The sequence below is a fragment of the Molossus molossus genome, unplaced genomic scaffold (assembly GCF_014108415.1).
Source record: "Molossus molossus isolate mMolMol1 unplaced genomic scaffold, mMolMol1.p scaffold_m16_p_1, whole genome shotgun sequence".
Classification (NCBI taxonomy): domain Eukaryota; kingdom Metazoa; phylum Chordata; class Mammalia; order Chiroptera; family Molossidae; genus Molossus; species Molossus molossus.
This window is the reverse complement of record NW_023425344.1, coordinates 109,157,556-109,181,575: the sequence shown is the minus strand read 5'-3', so window position 1 is coordinate 109,181,575 and position 24,020 is coordinate 109,157,556. Positions and strand designations below refer to the sequence as shown.

Genomic DNA, 24,020 nt, shown 5'->3' with positions numbered 1-24,020 from the left:
ATATGCTCAATTAATATTTGACAAAGGTAGCAAGAGCACACAGTGGAGTAAGGACAGCCTCTTTAATAAATGGTGTTGGGAGAATTGAACAGTACATGCAAAAAAATGAAACGAACCACCAACTTACACCATACACAAGAATAAACTCAAAATGGATAGAAGACTTAAATGTGACCCGTGAATCCATGAAAATCCTAGAAGAAAATGTAGGCAACAAAATTTCAGACATCATACATGGCAGAATTTTCACTGATACATCACCTAAGGCAACAGAAACAAAGGAGAAAATGAACACATGGGACTACATCAAACTCAAAGCTTCTGCACAGTAAAAGAATCAACCACCAAAATGAAAAGGCAAACCCCTGTATGGGAGAGCATAATTGCCAACAATACATCAGATAAGGGGTTAATTTCCAAAATATATAGAATGCTCATATAGCTCAACAAAAGAAAGACAAAGAACCCAATTAAAAAATGGGCTAAGGACCTAAATAGACACCTCTCCAAACAGGACATACAAATGGCCAAGAGACATATGAAGAAATGCTCAACATCACTAATCATCAGAGAGATGCAAATGAAAACAACAATGAGCTATCACCTCACACCTGTCAGAATGGTTGCCATCAACAAGTCATCAAGCAACAAGTGTTGACGGGGGTGTGGAGAAAATGGTACACTACTACACTGTTGGTGGGAATGCAGACTAGTGCAGCCACTATGGAAAACAATATGGTGTTACCTCAAAAAGTTAAAAATTGAACTGCCATTTGACCCAGTGATCCCACTTCCTGGAATATACCCACAGAAGCCTGAAACACCAATTAGAAAGAATATATGTACCCCCATGTTCATAGGAGCACTGTTTACAATAGCCAAGATCTGGAAACAGCCCAAATGTCCATCAGTGGACAAATGGATAAGAAAGCTGTGGTACATATACACAATGGGGTATTATGCAGCTGTAAGAAAAAAAGATCTCTTATCCTTTTAGATGACATGGAAGGTCCTGGAATATATTATCTTAAGCGAAAGAAGCCAAACAGAGAAAGACAAGTGTCATATGATCTCACTTATCTGTGGAATATAATGAACATAACAGTCTGAGGAATGGGGTAGTCCCAGAGATGTGGAAGTGGGGTACAAATTGACAATCCCCAGAAGAGGGGGTCGTGGAGGAGAGATAAACCACAGAACTTATAATCATGTATGCATGAACAATGGACATGGACAACAAAGCTGGGGACAGGGCCAGGAGAGAGGAGGAAAGGGGAGTCAGTGGAGGGAAAAGGAGAAACGTGGAACAAAAATAAATTAATTTTAAAAAATGCCCGTTGTGCCCTCCTGTGTGCCTCTCCTCATCTGTGGTGATCTGAAATCCCTCTTCTCCTCTGGGCAACAGCGTTGTTTATCTTTCCCAAGGGCAGGCTTTCCAGGTTACCACCTTGCTAACTTCAATTTGTTCCTTAAAATATTCCTCATTCAACAAATATAATCACATTATCCATACAAATTTTTCTTATTTGCTCTTATCCATATCTTTTCATTATCCATGACTTTTTAAAAACATGTATTTTTCTACGTTCTTTAGGAAATCACTTTCTGACACTATCTGAAGGTCAGATACAGGTGCCATTTATTTTTGTGTCTTTCATAACGAATGGCTCATTGTAAGCACATATAATATCTGTTAGAAAAAAAATAAGTCTCAATATCTCAAGCTTAAATATAAACATGGAGAAAAATATATAAACATATAATAAAAAGAATTTACAAAGTGAAATATTTGGAGGAAACGTTGAGTGGGAGCTGAATATGAAATTACCATGTAATCTAGACAGATTTGCACAATACATCAAGTCCCTGCATTTGTGGCCCTAATTCCACACCCTGTATTGTGTTGTAGTTGATATTCCTCTGTCAAGAATAAAAAAACTGAAAGATATTAAAAGTGAAATTGGCTGAATTACTGTTCTTTTAATACATTAAACCATCTATTTATGGATTTACTTTATGGGTCAGACCGTACGATGTATGAAGGCTTTGACATTCATATTTCCATGAATGACTCATTGAAGACTTTGTGTGGGTTACAAGCACTGGTCCATTTTATTTCCCACTCAAGATATGCCATTTACTACATCCTGCAGATGAGCATTGAGCATTGCATTGTCCTCTTTTATGCTAACCTGCTGGTGGCAAGAGAGCTCACATAGTTCAGTCTGAGGAGCTGAGGGAGCATTATTCTGTGTGCTAGCGATTGGCGTGACATAGAGAAGTGATATTAAAAAAAAGGGTAAAATATTTTTCTGTGAATTCATGGATTTCTTTTCATCAGCATTCATGAGGCCTAAGAATTTTAGGGGTCATATTTTTAATGAGTTATCTTGACTCCTTTTGACTTCACTGGCGATCATTCAGCAAATACAATCTCACCAAAGTTAGAAGTTGATATGGCTCCTAAATGATGACAGAATGATGAGCAGGACTTAATTTTGGGGAGGGGGGGGCACTTACTTTTTTTTTTTTTGAGGAAAGTTCAAAATGATGAGGTAAGATATTAAAATTAATAACTTTCTTAGCTTCATTAGCATTGGAGCTAGCTTTTCTTTGTCATCAAAAGCACATATACAAGCACACCTAAATTGAAAAGGAGAAAATGATACTCCAAATGGCATTAAATAAGCTAAGTTTTGCAAAGCAATTTTTTTTCTTTTAAGGTTTTTTTTTTCTTCCAAAATATGTCCAACCAGAAGATAAATTAAGAGAAAGTAGTCAAATTCAGAGGAATTTAAAAAATTTTCTGTGTACATTTGAGCACATTTGATGGAAACATATAAATGATTTTTTAAAAATTTACTTTGTTTACTTAGATGTGGGTTTTGAGCAGTTTTATTTTTACAGATATATACTTAGAGTAAATTTATGCTTTTTTATTACTATTTCATCCATGCAATGATAAACAGCATTTGAAAAAACTCACAAGATACTTTTAAATGATATCTCAGTACTTGAAAAATGTTTTTATATTTTGTGAAATGATTGAAGGCACAGCATTGACATAGATCTACAGATAATTTTTCTAGTCATATATCTTTAGCTAAGATGTACTAGCTTTCATTTCATAGTTGAATTTTTTTGACATATTCTGCTTCCTTGAATATCTCCCATTTTTTTTCCTTTAAACTTTGTGGTCAAGGGTATATGGGCTTACTCTACATAACTTAGGCACTATTACATTTCTAAGAATAGATTCACTTAGTTTTCCCAGATCTCTAGGGAAGAGATGGCTTCATATGACATTTTATTTGGCACTCACATAATATAAATTACTTAAATTCTCTTTTAAGTTAGAACTTCGGAAAAGTTCTGTTACATTTAATAACTTCATTTTGAATTGCTAGAATCAGAATCATTATACAAGGCCCAGTACTCAGTCAAGTTGTGCCTTCTCACGTATAATTGCTCTGAAAATATATGAAATTGTATGCACAGAGAAGGAAAAGCAAATTTACTATTTTTTCCTTACAACGTCCTATAAATATATTTATGTAAATAAAAGGTCTATATATGTATTCAATCAGGGAACTAGCATTTTATCAGGTATTACATGCTGATACCAAAGAAACAATCCTGTGAAAATAACTGTGATTTGAAATGAGGCATTAGTGGTCTTTTGCATATATTAACATTACTGTGATTTAAAAAATATTTATGAACTTGATAAGAAAGCTTGAAACATCTTCCTTGTTATTTTCGATGACGGAAGTGAGAACTAGAGGAAGGTAGAAGGAGTTGTATGAACAAAATCCCTTTTTTTATGAAAATTAGTGTTCAACAAAGAGGACCATCTTCTCTCCCTCTTTGAAGGTCACAATGATCTCATATTTTGAGATTAGTTTTATTATCCACCCCTGAGCTGTTTCTTGGGAAGCTGCTTCTCAGCACTGTGTACTTTTGCTTGCATGTATTTCTGGCCATTGATTATTCTGTCCCAGTTGCTGTCTGAGGCTCTGAGATCCCTGGTTTGATACCCCGCGACGGTTCCCTTGCTGTTTTCAACAAAGGAAGAACACCACATTTCCCCGTGAGTCAATCCATTAATAGAAAACAAAACTACCAACACAAGGCTATGTGTATGTCAGATTTTACACAATTTTAGTACATAGGAAGAGAAACATAATTAGTTCCCAATATTACTCATTTGCTCTACTTTGCACCTTTCTTTGAACCTTTCAAGAATCACGATTTATCCTTCCAATGCAAAATAGACTCCTGTTTCAGATGACACCACCCCCTAACATAGCAACGGATCTTGACATTGGATGTATTTTCCTTTGCTTTTGCTGGAGCAATCAAAAGACTCAGTGATCTATATCAGCTCATTTCCCAAAGTGTGAGGTGTTTAGCTGATAAAATATCACAGTAGGCTTCTGGATATGACAAAAGATCACTGGACATGTAGCCAGGGAAAGAAAAACTTAGATTTGAATCTCAGTCCTGCCACTTATTCATGACTTTGGGCAAGTCACTTAGCATCTATGACCTGCCATCTCTCTCTGTTTAAAAACATGTTCATACTATGAGCTAAAATCATTTTAGGATCATCAAATGCTACAATAATGGGTGAGAGGGTGCTTCAAAAACTAAAAGTGTTTAACAAGCTTTAGGTCTATTTTTTTTCTATTAATTGTTAATGAAAAGTAAGCATAGGAAAAGGAGAAATATTCAGGATATTTACTTATTTTTATTAAAAATAAATTTGACTGTATTAAAATATGTATCATCCAAAAATGGGTGATTCATCGCTATTCTAATTGGGAATTTTCATATTGCTTCCATTCAAGTGTCCTTCTCTTCGATGCCAGAGCTCAGTATCTTGTTTGCTCTCATGCATGGTCTGTTTGGATGGTGTGCACAGAACTGTGTGCCTGTGTTCACTGATAGCTGAGCCGCGATGAGATTCTGCCTGGCGTTAAGCTGAGAGCACCAACTTTATTGCTTGCTTCCCATAACCTGGCTAAGGATGTCTGTCATTTAGGAGATAATGTTAGAAAAGAGAATGCTGTCATAAGGTGGGTTATTCAGGACAAATAAATACCCAGATAAAACTAAGATGTTTGTTTTTAAAGTAAAGGAAGGGGCAATGAGATATGTCAACACAATCCCTTCGACTAACATTATTCCCCTTCTCTCACATGACAAATGTTCAAATAATCACCGTCTCTCACAGCTAGAGGAGCATTAATACGACATAGTGCAGCAGATAACTCACTTAGCAGCTCTGTCCTGGGAAAAAAATACAATGCCCATGTCTTTTACCAGAGTCATGTTCCCCATAGACACCCCGAGATGTAGAGGATAATCTAATGATTGCTGTGATTTGCGATGATTTTGTCAGATCTCCATGTGTAACCCTTCGACCTCCAAACACAGACAGCTTTGCCTCCTACCTTACATGAGGAGGAGTCATTGTGCATCCTTTGATGGGGATGGAAGTAGGGAGAGGTGGGTGTGGATGTAAGAGGACGGGAGAGATGGGCGTGGTCCCCATGGTTATAAAAACGTCTGTATCCCTGTCAGTGTCCTGGGGCTGACACTTCCTGTAGTTTTACAAAGTGTGTCCACTGGGGGAACTGGCTAAATGTTATTTCCAAAATCTGTATGTGAATCTACAATTACCTCAAAACAAGCAGTTGAAAAATAATGGTGTGTAAAATTAAAAATCCTGCTGGTGGTTTTGCTTCATCTTCTACCCATCTAAACTTTCTCTGCAATTTATACATTCTGAAAGTATTCCATCTTCTTAATGATGACAATGTATTTAGCTCTGCAGAATCTGTGCTTCCGGATTTTATCAGAAGTGGGTGCCATAATATTCTCCGTTTATGGCATTGCAGGTTTTGGTGACTTGGCAGCTTGCTTTGTTTCTGTTCTAAGCCATGTCCTATCATTAATACACAGATAGTATCCCTTGTCAATTTTACCCCTATTTCAGCAGTTCTTATTTCCAAATGTATTATTTTCACACTTTTGTCTTTTTTATTGTCTCTATTATCCCATGTCAAGTTTTTGATATTTTTACCCAAGTTCAGTTTAGACTTTTTTTTTTACCTCATTACAGATCACATTAAATGAACCTCAAAGCAGTTTTCCTGAATCTCAGCATTAGAAAACAGACACTTTCTCACTATTTTAAAATTCTAGGTAAAATAATTTGCACTTTGGGATAAAGCTGTAGTTAGGTAGGTATTTGAAATCAAAAGAATTGCATTGTCCAAGTCTTTCTCTCTCAACCTTTGGAATCTAAATTAAATCTCTCACCTAAGTGTGAACATTGTGCATTTCAGGAAATAACCTTGGAAATAGATTCAGGGAGAGTGAAAGCAGACAGAGCTAGTGAACTGCCCTTCCTTCCTTCCTTCCTTCCTTCCTTCCTTCCTTCCTTCCTTCCTTCCTTCCTTCCTTCCTTCCTTCCTTTTTTAATAAGGACCTACTTTAAGCCAGGCACAGTTGGGAATAAACACTGCATGATAGTGGCACATCTGTGATTAATTTATTATCTGAGTGTCATTTAGCTTGTGGGATAGTTCAGAGGTTGCACACTTGGACACCCACTCTGTCAAAAACAGAACTTGTGTAAAAGAACATTAAAAATTAATCTGCTAGGTGTAAATATTTTCTAGCAACATATTCTCTCTTGATGAGGTATTTGACCATAGGATTTCCCCCCCCAGGTTTGTTTCATTAAATACTCTCTTAAGTGTGTGTGTATGTGTGTGTGCGTGTGTGTGTTTTGTAAATGTGTTACAATTCTGTTTTCAGAAAAGTATTGTCAATTCAGTACATGACTTAATACCGTACTAAGTTGGATATATTTTTTATTATAAATTTGAATACTGGGCCATCCTCTTAGGCAACAGCAAAAGAAAGAAGGACATTTTCAAATTATGCTATAACAATTGTCTATGATGATATATGGCCTGACCCTGAATGTACAAAATCCAAGCTTATAAGAAGATATTATTTAGATCCATCATCTCACCCTTTTATTTAAGCAAAAATATGCAGAGCTAATTTAAAATACACAGTTTTATGAATAGATATACCCAGCTTTAAAAACCACCACCAGCAGCAGCAGCTGCTAGCCAGACTCTGATACCAACACTACCTGCACACTACCTAATATACAATAAATAGGCAATTGATAAATGTGTTAGGCAATGGAACAATGGATGGTAGCCAAATCTTGTTCATCTCTTCCCACTACACATTCTTTTAACGAAATGCATTATTTTATTTCACCCTTATAGTAAGTGTTATTAAACTCATTATTATTAGACTCTTAATCAGAGGGAGTAACTTACAGAGTAGTCGTCAACTTTCTAATGTTAGTAAGTGGCTGAGCTGCAACAGAAATCCAGGCAGTCCAGTTCCAGGATTCAAGCTTCCAACCATCCCTGAGGATGCTCGCAAGTGGTAAGATTTAGAAATTTACAAATTCCACACACAGCCTTCACTGCACATCTAGTGGGCAGACCACCAAGGGACATTGAGTACTTTCTTAGACTTCTTCTTTTTCAATCTTGATACATTTATTTTTTAACATTATTTTTATTTTTGACAGTATTACAGATGTCCTCATTCCCCCTCCTTTACCCACCTCTACCTAGCCCTCACCTTCCCCCGCTCCGCCATCACCACACTGTTGCCTGGGTCTGCAGGTTATGCATATATAGTCTTTAGCTAATCCCTTCACCTTCTTTCATCCAGACCCCCAACCTCCCTCCCCTCTGACAGCTGTCAGTCTGTTCCATGTATCCATGCCTCTGTTTCTATTTTGTTCATTACATACCACGTATAAGTGAGATCATGTGGTATTTTTAAGTATAACAGCTGTCTGGAGTTATATGTTATAAAAAATTTATTTAATTTATATATTTATATTTAATTAGAGAACTGTGTTAAGAACTTTAAAAGAAAGTATGAGCTTTGTGGGAGAACTGAGTGTACTAGTGTTTTCTGATACCTTTATTTCACATTGATCATTGCATAGTAAATTACGTAATACATACTGTATTAAAAAGTTTAGAACAGCCCTGGCTGGTTTGACTTAGTGGTTAGGGTGTCGGCCTATGGACTGGAGAGTCTGAGGTTCGGTTCCTACTAAAGGCACATACCTCAGTTGCAGTTTGTCCCCAGCCCCCGTTGGGATTGTGTGGGTAGCAACCAGTCGATGCGTCTCTCTCACTTTGATGTTTCTTGCTCTCTCTTCCTCCCTCTCTCCCTCCCGCTCTATCTGAAGAGAAATGCAAAAATGTCCTCGGGTGAGGATAAAAAAAAATTTAGAACAGAACCCACCCTTTTCAAGAAGGGCAATTGGGTTTGGCCTCACATAAATTACCCTCATAAATTGAATCAATCTAATCAACCAATAATCGAGAAAATGGCACTAGAAAAACTCTATCAACTAGCAAGGAAGAGAAACAAAAGATTTTGACATCTTTCACAGGGGTTCTGTGAGGCTCAAAAGTATCTGAAATAACTTGAAACCCAGATTTTTAAAGTGCCTCAGTGGGAAATAGTGTCTGATCCAGAGACACTCTGGGCTGAGAGATCAGCTTTAGAACAAATGTAGGATGACAGCAGCCTTTAGTGCTGAACTTGAAGCCAGGGGACTCAGTCCCAACCAATCTGCACTGTTGAACTCTCCGTGCGAAATGGTGAACTGATGTAGGAAATGAGCCACCAGGAGGCAGAGTGAGCCACCATAAAGCCGATGAATTATCATGTCAGTCCACTGACTCCCAAGTGTGTATCTTGTCATCTGTCTCCATGAAAACCCCACTAATCTATCCAGGGAATTCCTAGGGCTGTGTATCACTGTTGCCTCTCATAGGGTTAAATGAGGATGATGCATGGTGTAAATTAAAGTATTACTGTGTAGGTCAAACATTTCATTTTAGAGAGAAGAAAGAAAAATTTTTCCTGTAGGATGTATTTTAGAAGATAATTTTAATCTTATGTATTGAACTCGCTTGCTAAATCTTTGAAAGGAAAATTATAGTAAATCATCTATCTGTGGTGTACTGTCTATGTGTAGACACGCTACATACATGATGTATTATAAGTCCCTTAAAAGTACTATGAAAATTATCTATTTTACAAATGAGGAACCAAGACCCAAAGATTTGAAATTTCTCTGACTTCATAGACTTCAACAACAACTAAATAATTTTAAAATTCGAGGCTATTAAAAATTACACACTGGCATTTTGTAAAATGCCTTTAACTTTTTGTCATTTTGCAACACTACTTCAAATTCAGAAGTGAGATCTTAATGGATTTATATTCTTAGAGAAGGGACAATAATACTCCAATACTATTCAGTTTATGATTTCCCTAACCTTCATTGGCCAATTTCCTATTTTCTATTGAATTGATTTTGAGAGGTTTTCTTTATTCATGACTTTTTTATGAGTACTTTGAAAATTATATACTAAATTATTTTTTGGATACAATTTAATTAGACTCTTTCTTTTAATCATTAAAAATATAAATATTTTAGAAAACATTCATTTACATCCCTATCCTTCCCCATCCATCTACTGGATTATTATTCTCCAGTTTCGCCGCACAACCAGTAAACTTTTTGCTTAAATAGTGTGTTTACCAGTTTTTATCCCTCGTCATTTCCTCTCATTCCTTCCCTCTAAGTTCAGTTTCATTGCAAATGTGTTACATAATTTAGTAGTTTTTCCAATAAAGGTCTGCTATTTTGCTTTTTTTTTTTTTAATTCTCACCCAAGATATATTTATATTGATTTTTTAGAAAGAGAGAGACAGAGAGAGATATCGATCAGTTGCAATTGCCTCCCATACACTCCCTGAGCAGGGATCGAACCCACAACCTAGGTTGTGCCCTGACCGGAACTGAACCCCAGCACTTTCCGGTGTACAAGATGTCAATCCAAGCAACTGAGCCGGGTGGTAAGCGCTAAAGAGCTGCTTTTTCTGGACCCCACAGACTTCTTTTTTCTGGCTTTGAGCTTTTACATTTTGTTTAATTTTTTTAAATTTTATTTATTTATTTACTTTTCCCGTCACCACTTCTCTCCTCTATGCTGTCTTCCAACTCAGCCTCCCGCCGCAGTCCCCACACTGTTGTCCCTGTCCATGAGTTCTCTCTTTTTCCCCTTTGTGCTCAAACCCGGCACCCCTCAACACAGCCACCCCCCAGCCTCACCGGCACCGTCAGCCGGCTCTCATCTGTGAGTCTACTGGAATCTGATGAACATGCTGAGCCACCAAGTAAAGGAGAGACAGACCCACAGACTTTTATATGATAACACACTATGTTCAGGAATCAAACAGCTACATAAATGATCCCCATGCCTTTTCCAGAAGGTTTATCTAATGGTGGCACATAGAATTCACCAGAGAGGGAGAAAGAGTTAAGTCCTTTCAGGTGTAATTTGAAACCATCATAAAGTAATAATTGGTGAACCATTTTGTCACAAGTAGAATGACAACTACGTGATAAAGTTTTAAAAAACATCATTAAGTGAGTGGTTTGTGACTTGGAATTGGGAAAGAGAAGTATAAAGAAGACCTGTCTTTAAACTGATTGGTATAAAAATTGCAAGGAGGAAGTAGAGGAAAATCTGGACGAGGATCAATCTAATTTGGGGGAAGAAGATGATGAATTAGTTTTAGGTTGTGTTTTATTGCTTATATGGCATGCAGCTTACAATTTGAATTGTGCAACTATGCCCATAAAGACATTGGAACTGGAGATGGAAAAGTTTTATATTTACTCTCAGGAAAGTGTTCAAGTTGGGGAAAGGATGTAATAATTGTTTCAGTGTATAGAGGAAATGTAAGGAGATCTTAATAGCTATTGATAATCAGTATTGTAATCAGTAACGTCTGAGTCACTCCCTCAAGGATATTATAGGTTAGCAATTTTCTGGACAGTTGGGGAAGTTTCTTGGAAATTTCATAAATGGCATAGATTTCTACATAAACATAAAGAGCAGGAAGTATCTTGAATACACTATAACTCTTTACTGCCAGCCAAACTGTCTCCTATTGATCATAAGCAGCCCCAAACATGTGAATGATTTATTTTGCAAATGATCTCCTGTAAATCTGCTGTTTAGAGCTTGCAACACATCCTTCAGTAGAAACTACGTTGTAAATTATGGTTTGTTTTGCAAACTAGTATATAAGACCCTATTGAAACTATAATGTAGCTCTACCTCTGAAATTAAAATAATAGGTACAGAAAACAGTGTTTTCTTTCTGTTAAACATCAAAATGTAATTAAACCCATGGGACAGACAAAATAATCTTCATTAGATGCAATAGTTTTTAAATGTGTTGGAAAACATGCCCTGAGTAAAATGGGTCTTTACATATACTTTTGGATGTTAGAAATTGAGAAATATTAATTTCTTTGGGGAACAATGAAGGAGATGGATAGATGGAGACTAAAGAGAATTCATGGGCAATCTCAAAATCTTTGAACATTCAATGTACATTTCTGTTTACTTAACTTTATTTTAACACTATTTTTTTCTTGGTATTGGTATATTGTCTACACCACTGATTAGTTTTGCATTATTTATTTATTTGCATTATAATTGAAGTAAATATTTTCATCTGAAAGCACCAAACTTTTCTAATTGACTGCCTCCCCTAATTCTTCGTCATTCAAATTTTATTTCATTCTCTCTTGAATTCATTTTCTCTCTCCTACTTAGTTACAGTTTTCTTGTTTTCTCCTTCAATGGAAGATCCTTTATGACTCATCAGTCTTCCACTTTTCTCTTTTACATATTTTTTTGTTTTCCTTTGAATCTTGGGCTAAACCTCGGTCTAACCAGGAGTCTAACTCAGAGTCCCAGGTCTTCATACTGAGGTCACAGCCCCTTTACTCGGCAGATGTCTCTCAAAGAAACTCAGATTCCTGATACTTCTCAATCCCATGTTTAAGTTCTTTTAACTCAGAGATATAAACTAAACCATAGAACTTAAAACATTATGGAGGCTCTGGTGACCTGCTATAAGGCATTGGTCAGGAAGCACTCTGGACTCTTATCAAAAATCACATCATATCTTTAAAACCAAAGACCTACGGTTGGAATGGGAACAAGGCTTCCAAACCAGGAACTGTGGGCATCAGGGGTGGCTCACTCAGTCTGCTGAGTCAAACAGCTTGGCCTAAAGGATGCCCAACAGGACATGGGCAGGGTGTACAGGACTTGGGTAGAAATGATAAGTGCCTCAATAGCCACCCAGACGACAGCCAACCAGCTAAGCATACATACTAATAAGATATAGCCATGAAAGGATTTTTCTGTTTCAGTATTGATCATACCTCCAGATCAGTATAAGATCCATATTTATTTCAATGAAAATTGTTTATGTAAACTTTTATTTATTTTTTAAATTTATTTATTCATTTTTCTTACAGATGTTTCTCCATTTTCCCCCATTGACACCCTCCTCCCTCTCCCTCCCTGCCCCGTCCCCAGCTTTGTTGTCCATGTCCATTGGTTATGCAGACATGCATGTAGGTTCTGTAATTTATCTACCCTACCCCCCCCCATCTCCTCTTCTGAGGATTGTCAGTCTATAACCTACTTCCACATCTCTGGGACTACCCTGTTCTTCAGACTGTTATGTTCATTACATTCCACAAATAAGTGAGATCATGTGATATTTGTCTTTCTCTGATTGGCTTGTTTCGCTTAGGATAATATATTCCAGGTCCCTCCATGTCGTCTCAAAGAATAAGTGATCTTTCTTTCTTACAGCTGCATAGTACTCCATTGTATATACGTACCACAGCTTTTTTATCCTCTCATCTACTGATGGACACTTGGGCGATTTCCAGATCTTTGCTATGGTAAATAGTGCTGCTATGAAAATGGGGGTACATGTATTCTTTCTTATTGGTGTTTTAGGGTATATTTCTAGAGGTGGGATTACTGGGTCAAATGGCAGTTCAATTTTTAATTGTTGGAGGTAACACCATAGTATTTTCCATAGTGGCTGCACCAGTTTGCATTCCCTCCAGCAGTGTATTAGAGTCCCCTTTTCTCCACACCCTCGCCAACACTTGTTGTTTTATGCTTTGTTGATGGCAGGTGTGAGGTGATACTTTATTGTTGTTTTAATTTGTATCTCTCTGATGATTAGTGATGCTGAGCATTTCTTCATATGTCTCTTAGCCATTTGTATGTCCTGTTTGGAGAAGTGTCTATTTAGGTCCTCTGCCCATTTTTAAATTGGGTTCTTTGTCTTCCTTATGTTGAGTTGATGAGTACTCTATATATTTTGGAAAGTAACCCCTTATCTGATGTGTCATTGGCAATTATGTTCTCCCAAATAGTGGGTTGCCTTTCCATTTTGATGGCTATTTCTTTTGCTGTGCAGAAACTTTTGAGTTTGATTTATTCCTATGTATTCATTTTTACCTTTGTTTCTGTTGCCTTAGGTGATGTATCAGTGAAAATTCTGCTGTGTATGATGTCTGAGATTTTGTTGCCTACTTTTTCTTCTAAGATTTTTATGGATATACGAGTCACATTTAAGTTTGTTATCCATTTTGAGTTTATTCTTGGGTATGGTGTAAGTTGATGGTCTAGTTTCATTATTTTTGCATGAAGCTGTCCAATTTTTCCAACACCATTTATTAAAGAGGCTGTCTTTACTACACTGTATGCTCTTGCCACCTATGTTGAATATTAATCGAGCATAATGCTATGGGTCAATTTCTGGGTTCTCTGTTCTATTCCATTGATCTATGTGCTTGTTCCTGTGCCAGTACCACATTGTTTTGATTACAGTAGCTTTGTAGTATAACCTGATATCCAGTATTTAATCCCTCCTACTTTGTCCTTCTTTTTCAAGAATGCTGTGGCTATTTGAGGTCTTTTTTGGTTTCATATGGACTTTTGAAGTATTTTTTCTAGTTCTGTAAAATATATCATTGGTATTTTGATGGGGATTGCATTGAATCTATAAATTGCTTTGAGTAGTATGGATAATTTAATGATGTTAATTTTTCCAATCCATGAACAAGGTATGTGCTTCCACTTTTTTATATCTTCCTCTATTTCTTTTTTTAATGTCCTGTAGTTTTCTGCAAATAGGTTCTTTATTTCTTTGGTTAAGTTTATTCCTAGGTGTCTTAATTTTTTTGCCGTGATTTTAAATGGGATTGTTTTTTTAGTTTCTCTTTCTGTGAGTTCATCACTGGTGTATAAGAATGCCATCTATTTCTTGATGTTAATTTTGTATCCTGCTACTTTGCCAAATTCATTTATTAAGTCTAGTAGATTTTTGATGGAGTCTCTAGGGTTTTCTATGTATAATATCATGTGATCTGTGAATAATCAGTTTCACTTCCTCCTTTCCAATTAGGATCTTTTTTATTTTTTCTTCCTGTCTGATTGCTGTGGCTAAGACTTCCAGTACTATGTTGAATAAGAGTGGTGAAAGTGGACATCCTTGTCTTGTTCCTGTACTTAAGGGAAATGCTTTTAGTTTTTGTCCATTGAGTATGATGTTGGCTGTAGGTCTTTCATATATGGCCTTTATTATGTCAAGATATGATCCCTCTATTCCCACATTGCTGAGCATTTTTATCAGAAATGGATGCTGGATTTTGTCAAATGCTTTTTCAGCATCTATTGATATAATCATGTGGTTTTTACCTTTCATTTTGTTTATGTGGTGTATCACATTTATTGATTTGCAAATATTGTACCAGCCTTGCATCCCTCGGATGAATCCCACTTGATCATGGTGAATAATTTTTTGATGTATGGCTGGATTCAATTTGCTAGTATTTCGTTCAGGATTTTGGCATCTATTTTTATCAGTGTTATTGGCCTGTAGTTTTCTTCTTTGTAGTGTCTTTCTCTGGTTTTGGAATAGAATTATGCTGGCCTCATAAAACAAGTTCGGAAGTCTTCCTTATTCTTGAATTTTTTGAAATAGTTTGAGGAGAATGGGTGTTAGCTCTTCTTTGAATGTTCGGTAAAACTCCCCTGTGAAGCCATCCAGGCCTGGGCTTTTGCTTGCTGGAAGAATCTTGATTACATCTTCAATTTTTTTGTTGTTGTTATTGGCCTGTTCAAGTTTTCTATCTCTTCCCGGTTTAGTTTTGGGAGACTATGTATTTCTAGAAATTTGTCCATTTTGCTTAGATTGTTGAATTTGTTGTCATATAATTGTTCATAATATTTGTTAACAATCCTATGTATTTCTGTGTTGTCAGTTGTTACCTCTCCTCTTTCATTTCTGATTTTGTGTATTTGGGTTCTCTCTGTTTCTTGGTGAGTCTATCTCATATTCGTTAGAGTTCTCTTGTTCTTTCATTTGGGATTTGTTTCTTTGTTTCACCATTTTGGCTCTCTCAGTGGAGCCTGCCAAACTTTTCCTGTGGGTGTTGGTGTTCTGCTGTTTGTGGCTCCCTCTACTGGGTTTGGATGAGCCTGGGTGGGCCCACGTTAAACAACACTGTCAAGTCTTATTTTCCTGGGTAGATTTGCAAGCCCAGGAAAGGTTTAGTTATCCTCTAGCTTTTTGCCTGGAGGCTATTAGTCTCAGTTACTCAGGGCCTTGGAATGTAGCCCTTTGGTTTTCTGTGTAAGAGGATTTCCAGAGTGTGGGACAGATTCTAGTTGTTAATGAGCCTCGATTTGTATTTCTTTGGCTCACCTGCAGGAGTGAATCTCCAAGGAAGGGGCTGCTCTTTTTCCCCACAGCTCTGGGAAGGAGCAAGCTGGCCACCGTCCTTTGTGACTGCAACTCAGCAAAAACTCTGAGTGCCCTCCAAATCCTAGGTGTGCCCACAGAGTTCCAGTCCAGACCACCCTCCCTCTGCTGGGGCCCAAGGTGAGTGGCTATAGCCAATCTAGTGCTTTGTCCCAGCCCTCTACGCTGTGGTGTGAGCTTAGGATTTTAGCCCCGAGGGTGCTGCTCACAGCTAAGACTGCTGCTGTCTGTGGGCTCCCAGCCCACAACCCTCTTGTGCCTGTGCAGATCCTCCCGTGTCCCTGGTTATATGATCCTTTCCTGCTGCTTTTCTCTTGCTTTTTACTGACAATTTGTCTTTATTTTAGTTGTAATTCCTGTTTGGTCCTGGGAGATCATCTGTGTAGCTTCCATTCACTTCACTGCCATTTTTTCTCCTTTTTTATGTAAACTTTTAAAAAATAGCTAATAATATTGGAATTCTTCCTTCTGCATTATTAGGCAAAAGTAATAATTCGAATATATAATCTCTCAGTTTTTTGAGAATCTGTTAAGATGATTTATATTTTCACAAATTATTTATTACTACACTGTCTTCAGGCTAATTGGGTTAATTGGCATATTTAAATATGATAAATGGCAATCACAAGTCATTTCTACATGTAGACTAGACAAGAAAGCTGGATTTTAAAAAAATAGGACATATAAAAATTACAATTTTAATTGTAATTAAAATTACAATTTTAATGGCTTGTTATTTTTAAATGTATAAATGTGCTTTTTTAAGAAATAGGTCCTAGAGAATAGATAATTTCTACAGACTTACACATGGTAATTATTCTTTAAATAGATCCTAATATAGTTTTCATATTTAATGAGGATAATATAAGAATTCTAAATAGTAAAAAAAAGAAATCTGGCTACGTAGTACTACCGATAGGGAAGGGTGTGCTCATGGTCATTATGCTCTCTGGACAATAAGCTTTGTTTTGGAAATAATTAGAGGGTTTTTTTTTTTCTGTTTTGTTCACAGACAAATTCCAAGCATTAAGCATTGGGCTTGGTAGAGAGGCACTCGGATATTTATTTACTAAATGAAATGGACTTTTAAGGAAAAATATAACATAAGGGCAGTTTTGTGGTTTGTTTCTGGGTGTAAGCAAACTGTTCATATTTTTGTAAAAAGTGCTGATTGCATGTCAACTAACTTGCCCAAGGGAGCAAGGCAGAAGTCACAATGTCTTAGACAGCCCAGCTTCAGAGGTCACACACAGTCACGTCCACAGTTATCTATTGGTTATATAGACCAGCTCCATTCAACGTGAGAAGGGACTTCACGAAGACATCTCAGGCCAGAACTCAGTAAATACCAGACAGTGGAGATTAGAGGCCATTGTGGAGGTTCCCTGCTACCGGGACATCCTGATAACCACTGCCAGCTTATCTTCATTGATGTAAATGCTAACAGCCCTTGTTTGCTCACATATACCCAGCAGTGCCTCATTTCCAGCTGAAAAAAATTTAAACCTGTAATCCTTGCATATTACTCTCAACACAGTTTGGCTCCAATCAACTTTTGTCTCCTTATCTCATACTTTTCCAGTTACCATCCCTCTGTGCTCTGTCCTGTAATCCCTCTTCCTTTCTCCCATGCTTGCTTGCTCGGTAATACCCTTTCTCCTGTATTTTTAGTCTCACTCTCTCACTGCATCAGCAAATCAGCTTGCAAATATCGTTTTACAATTCTGTATCTCATTTCTTGCTTCAGTTACCATTGCTTTTCTGGACTTCCCTTCACAGTAAAAGTTCTTGAAAAGTTGTCATTCTTGCTCACACTTCTCCAACTTGTATTCACTTCTCAACCAACTTTTTTTTTTTAATATATATTTTTTTCCTTTCTTGATTTTAAGAGAGAGGAAGGGAGAGGGAGAGAGAGATAGAAACATCGATGAGAGAGAACATGCTCCCCACTGGGGATCGGACCCACAGCCTGGGCCTGAGCCCTGATCGGGAATCAAACTGGTGACCTCTTGGTGCCTGGGTCCATGCTCAACCACTGAGCCACATCGGCCGGGCTCAAACAACTTTTACTCAATCCTCAAAACTCCACTGAATCTTCTCTTGTACAGGATATCGGCTTCATCCCACCAAAGCCAATGAACACATTTCTGTGCCCAAATTGCTTGGCTGCTCAGCAGTATCTGAGGCCATCCCCACGTAGAAACCCACCCCTGTTCTTTCTTGGCACATGGAATATTATACCGTCATGGTTTTCTTCTGACTTCTTCATCTTTCCTTCTCATACCCTTTCCGATTCTTCTCTGTTTTACTTGTAAAGTACTTGATTATCTCAGGACAGACCCTTACCTCCTTATTTTTCTCTTTGCATCTTACAGCACAGTATCATGTCCTTTCATATAGCTTTAAATGCCTACTGTTTTCTTCCTTATCTCGCTACATAGTGAACTGGATTTCTAATAAGTTTAGCATGCAAATTAGACTTTGATTTTGGTGCGTGCTCTAAGTAAGGTTCCTTATTGCATAGCTTCATGTGTGTATGCCTTTTCTTTACCAGAGTGGTTGTAAATACTTAGAGTTTTGAAACATCACTTTACATTTTTATATTTGTTATGACATATAACACAATGAGAGGGAACTATTTTATGCTTAAGAGTCATTGAATTCAATTAACATATAAATATAGCAGGACAAAGGTACACTGTAAAATAAATACAGTCTCAACTCTAATCAGTGGAACAAATTAACCTCCAAGTTGTTAATTAACCTTACTATAATAATTTACACAGGCAGAAATATCTAAAACTTTATCTTAAGTAAATATATATAACATTTTCAAAGGGATAGAACGTGCTTTAATAAATATGCTTAAGTGAATAAAATATGGTTTTTCTACACCAACATCATTCATTTTTGTGTATGCCTAGTGTAGTATTTGATTTCTATTTTTACTCATTTCTTCACCACAGTGTCAACTGTAGAGATCACAATTCAAAGTGACTGTATATGTGTGTGTATATGTCTTATAGATATATATCTACTATGACATATATTACAATGCACATCACATCACATATATGTGATGTAGTGGAAATGTCATTTTCTTATATTTCAACAAATTTTTGCTGAGTGCACACCGTGTACCTGGCCCTGGGCTGCAGCAGCGAATACAGGCTCAGACCTGGCCCTCTGGGTTCACTTCTCTTAAGGCAAAGATTCACCTAAGAGGGGTCTTGACGACTTTCCTTCTGTTCATGAACTCATCAGTGTTATCATCACAAATAATGCAATGTTTTAAGGTAAATGTAGATCCCTATAAATAACTGTTGATCAACTATCATTATGTCTGTGCATAGGGAGTAAGTATGTTCAGCTACCTAGCTAGCTAGACAGTCTTAACAGATAAATAAAATACATACCAGCTCCCTCCACATGCACATACTCATTGCTTTCAAACATAAACAGCATGGTTTAGAAGATTCTAAAGTAAAAAAAAAAATTAAACATTACATTTTTCAACTTAATTTAACTATTTTTTAGGTATGACTTGGGGAATTGAATTACAGATTTTTTTTCTTAGTTGGTGAAAAAAAGAGATATCTCCTCTATGGGATTCTGAAAAGAAGCTTTTGATTATGTTTAACGTATTGAATATGACGTCTTCATTTTGCAGTAATTTCAATAATAAGAAAATATATCTAACTGCTACTTTCACTGTCCTACATTAAATAGAAAAAGATAAATGTTATAATACCTGTTGTTACCTGTTCCTGTCACCATAGATGTTTCTCTTGCTTGTGTGTGTGTCTGTATATGTGTGTGTGTTTGAAACTAGAATTTGTTCCCACTGTGTTCCACACACTCATTACTGAGCATCCGTCTTTGAACCTTGGCCTCCTGATACATTCTGGTTCGAAGCACTGACATAATGCGGCTTTGAAGAGGCGTAAAGAAACGCACTGACTTAAATAGGGAATAACGAGTAACACCTAATTCTCCTGAGGTCATTGTAGGACAAGACGAGGAATCTTAAAAGAGGGCATTCTAAATTCTTGGCTAGAGGTCACAGAGAACCGCAGGCCATGACAGTCTCGGAAGTCCCACCATCACTGTTCCTGGTCCGTTATCCCAGGTGGAGAACGTTCGGAAGCTTCACGCACTGACATGTGTAAGGAAGAAACATATTTCCCGGTCTGACCAAATACAGCAATGATTAATTGCCACTATGAGGAACATATCTTGTATAACCCTTTCAAAATAATATGATTAAAATATTGTTTATAATTTTTTCACTATCGGCGCTGGCTTGTCAGTAATCTGTAAAGAAGATTTTGATAATTCATCAAGCGCAGACTGTTATTGCTTTTTTTTTTTTAACCATGACTGGGTTAAAACCCTTAACTTGAAAGACATGTTGAGAGTCTGGCTGAGATACAGGGATTTCAAAGGCCAGAGCCCCAGTGAGTGTGTTTGTACCAGCAAGACGGAGGGAAGGACCGCAAGACTGGACCTGTCCGCAGCAAACGGCCTTGATGATGCGACAGAAAACAATTAAAGCACAACCAAGAAGAGCGAATGATTCCAGGAGTGAACCAAACCCTCTGGGAGACTGAGAAAGACCCCGATGCAGAAAAATAGCGTTTCTTTCAGGAAGAAATTTTGAAAAGGAAACTCTTTTTCTTTAAACTCTAAAGAAGTCTTACTGCTTCTGTTTGGGCTTTGTCCCATTTATATTCTCTCCTTACTTCATGTCAGCACCAATACTACTTAGTGAAATTGACCATGAAACCCCGAGATGGAATGCCACTCTGCAATCAATGTGCTTTTGTAATTTTATGACCAAAAAAAATACCCGTATGCAGAAATAGTAATCAATGTATGAGAAATGAATTTCAAACAAAGCAATAATAAAAGATTTAGCAAGGTAAACATATTTGAGATGATACTAATGCTATATATAGAAATCACACATAGCGACACATGGACTAAAAGCAGAAGACCTTCATTTATTTCAGAAGCTATGAAATAAAGACCTGAAGGCTTATGAAACAACATGCTGGAGAGAATTCAAGAATGACAAAGATAATTATTACCCCATAATATTTGTGCATAGAGTGAAAATTACTTTCTGGCTCCAGCGGTAGAGATTTAGAGTGAAACTTAACAAATGAGAATTGCATTCTTATACCTAATGATAATATGTAGAAGTCTCTGCATCTGTGGTTTATTGGAACAACGTAAAATAATTACTACATTATTTTATCTTCTAAGCCAGATTTTCCTTTCTGCCTACAATTCTTTCCTGAAGTTTATTGGTCTGAGTTTTTATATTCCCTTCATTGTGGGAAGATATGAAGCCTCACTAATTGGGCTAGAAATGTCTATGAGAAAATGCAAAGTATGGAATAATGATCGCATTTTAATTCTTCACTCTTGTGTTTTAAGTATGCCCCCAAGAAGGGTAGTTCGGGTCGGCACTCTCTCTCTGTCTCACCTCAGGGAAACCCCTCGTGAATCAGCCTCTGCTTTCTGCTCTCACTTGCAGTGGTTATAACTAACCCATCCGGAGCAGTGACGCCCAGGGAGCTCCTTGGGTCTTTGCTCACTTTGTACTCACAGCTGCCTGGGTTATGCTGTCAGGTTGGAAGTTACCCCTTAAAATGGAAAGACTGAGATTCAACCAGAAACCAGTGCTTATTCTGATTGGAGGAGTTTTGTGAAGCCTAGTGATTACTATGTGAGGTTCAACCACATCTGGCTTAGAAGATTTTACAAAGTTGTAATTGTTTACATTATTGCAACAAAGTAGAGATCTATTGTACACTCTCTCCATTCTGTAGTAAAATGAAGTCCTTTCTAGTAAGTTTTTCTCTAAATTTGTTTCTTTGGGGACAGAAGTTTACTACTACCCCATTAACAAATAACAAAATAATTATCTCTATTACATTTAAGGGTTTATTTCATTCAAATAACCATAATTTAGGAACAATGGGCTTTAAAGATAGTATGATACAAAAATGACCAAAACAAATAAACTCCCTACAATGGAAATGATGGAAATGATGATGTTGAAATTTAAACTAAATGCATTAAGCCATGAGTCACCCTGTCTGCAAGAGTGTCCAGGGAAGAATCTCAGAGTACTGAGGGACCCCAATGGCAGGTCATCATTGTATAAAGAGAGGAGACAACCAACTCTGCTGCCAGAAATGAAGAGAGGGGAAATCAAGGGACTGAAGCCCTGGGAGGAAGGTTGTGTGTTCCTCCCGGGTGTGCTGCCCAGAGCCTAACTGTTAACGCCACTGAAGAGAGACTGTGATTGGCAGCCCTGTGTCTCCCTGAAGCACGTCTGTCTACTGTTCGTGAAGGCTGGGATGCAGTAGGTGTTCGACCTCATTCAGCATGAGGGTGACTATTCTAACAATGAACATAATCTGACATAGGAACAGGTTGATAGATTAACAAGAATAAAATGAGAAAATTATGTCATATAGATCCTTTATGTTGGGTGTTAAATCTAAAAGGATGACATATAAAGAAATCAATCTCAGAAGAAATTGATCTAACATGGACAGCTAAAGTAAAACAGATAGAGAGAGAGAGAGAGAGAGAGAGAGAGAGAGAGAGAGAGAGAATGGAAAAACAATTTGTTTAGAACATAAATTTAATTAGGAATTGAACAAAGAGTTTGGAAAACTAGCTCATATTTTTGGAATAATGCCAATTGTTCCTTAACATAATCTTAACTAATTTCAACTCACACAAAATTAAAAAAAGAGATTACTGACTGCCCTACACAGAAACATACATTATCATGAGATTTTTCTTCTTTACATTGAACATTTCAAAAATCAGAACTAAAGTCACTTTCAATGCTACAATTGGATTATAGAAATGTGTTCATTGCTCTTGTGAAATAGACAATTCACTGTTCTCCGATTGTGTTTGGTGGCGAGTATTAACATTTGTTTTCATTTCGTAAAAGTTTTTGCAGTAAAAAAGAATATTTTATTGTTGGTATGATCAGGAGGATTTCATAATATGCTTTGGATGCTATACTGATATTTAAAAAAAGAAAACATTTGCTTTTAAAATCACAGTAGTTCTTGTTCTTTCAGACTTGCAATGGCCTTTGTCCAAAAGTGATACAATTCTGAGCTGAGTTTGCTTGGCAACAGGTACCAGCAACCAGACTAACATCAGGTACCAAAGAAGTCTGGACCTCTCCATAACGAAAGGGTGGCCCTTTAAAACAAAGTCAAGGGTTCAAAGAAATACAGTAGAAAGAAAATTGCAACAAAGGAGAAGAGGATAGTATTAGGACAGGGGGACCACTCTAAAGCATCTTCATGGTTGCCGTGAATTATTTCTGGATTAGTCTTTTTAAATATTATAGTTGTATCACATCTATAATGTAATCACAACATTAAGAAATGATTGGAGGCATTTCCTCCCTATCTTTCAATCTGCCAGAGTGACTTTCCAAGACAGTGGTGATCCGCACTTAAATAGCTAGTAAATGACAATGTGACATCAACCCCAGCCCTTTTTATTAATTAGTCTTAAAAAATCAGTTTTCTATTTATTCTGAACTTTAATAATAAAATTTTGGCTGTTTATTTGGGTTTTACCTCAGTTTGGTCTTCACCTACTAGTCATGATTTCTACCTCCCCACCCTGCTCCGGGCCCCGGAAGAAGAGAATGGCTTCTGGGAACTCCCAAGAAATAGTAGTATTGCCTAGGTTACAGCAGATATACATACGTGTGTGTGTACATGTATGCAATATGGCAGTAGATATACACAGTATGGTATATGTGTACATGTAGATGTACACATAAATATCTACACATTGCTGTTTATTTTTCTACTGCAGTCTGGCAAGTGTGCAATGGCCAGGACAAATGGATTTAATATGGAGACTGACCTCTGTGGTCCAGGGCACTGTGAGCAGGATGACTGCAGGGTCACTGTGCCCTTAGAGTCTCTTCTGAGCCACACGTTACCAGCATATTTATTAGTCCCCCCTCCCCCATCCCATTCTTGAGAATGAAGACATATTTTTTCCCAATGTTTGTTTTTCTTCACTTCTCCCCAAAAACATCTTCCTGGAAGGAAAATAGAATGTTGGGTGCTACTGTGTAAACAATGATGACGACCATTTTCAATTTGGTAGAGATTTTATTAATCAATCTTTGCTATGAACGTATATTGGTAAAAGGTTAATAT

General features: G+C 37.1%; 1 protein-coding gene across 1 annotated transcript in view; it reads left to right on the top strand.

The window, feature by feature from the left end:
• The window catches only part of MALRD1 (MAM and LDL receptor class A domain containing 1), a 594,562-nt gene that overhangs the window by 299,842 nt on the left and 270,700 nt on the right, over positions 1-24,020 (top strand).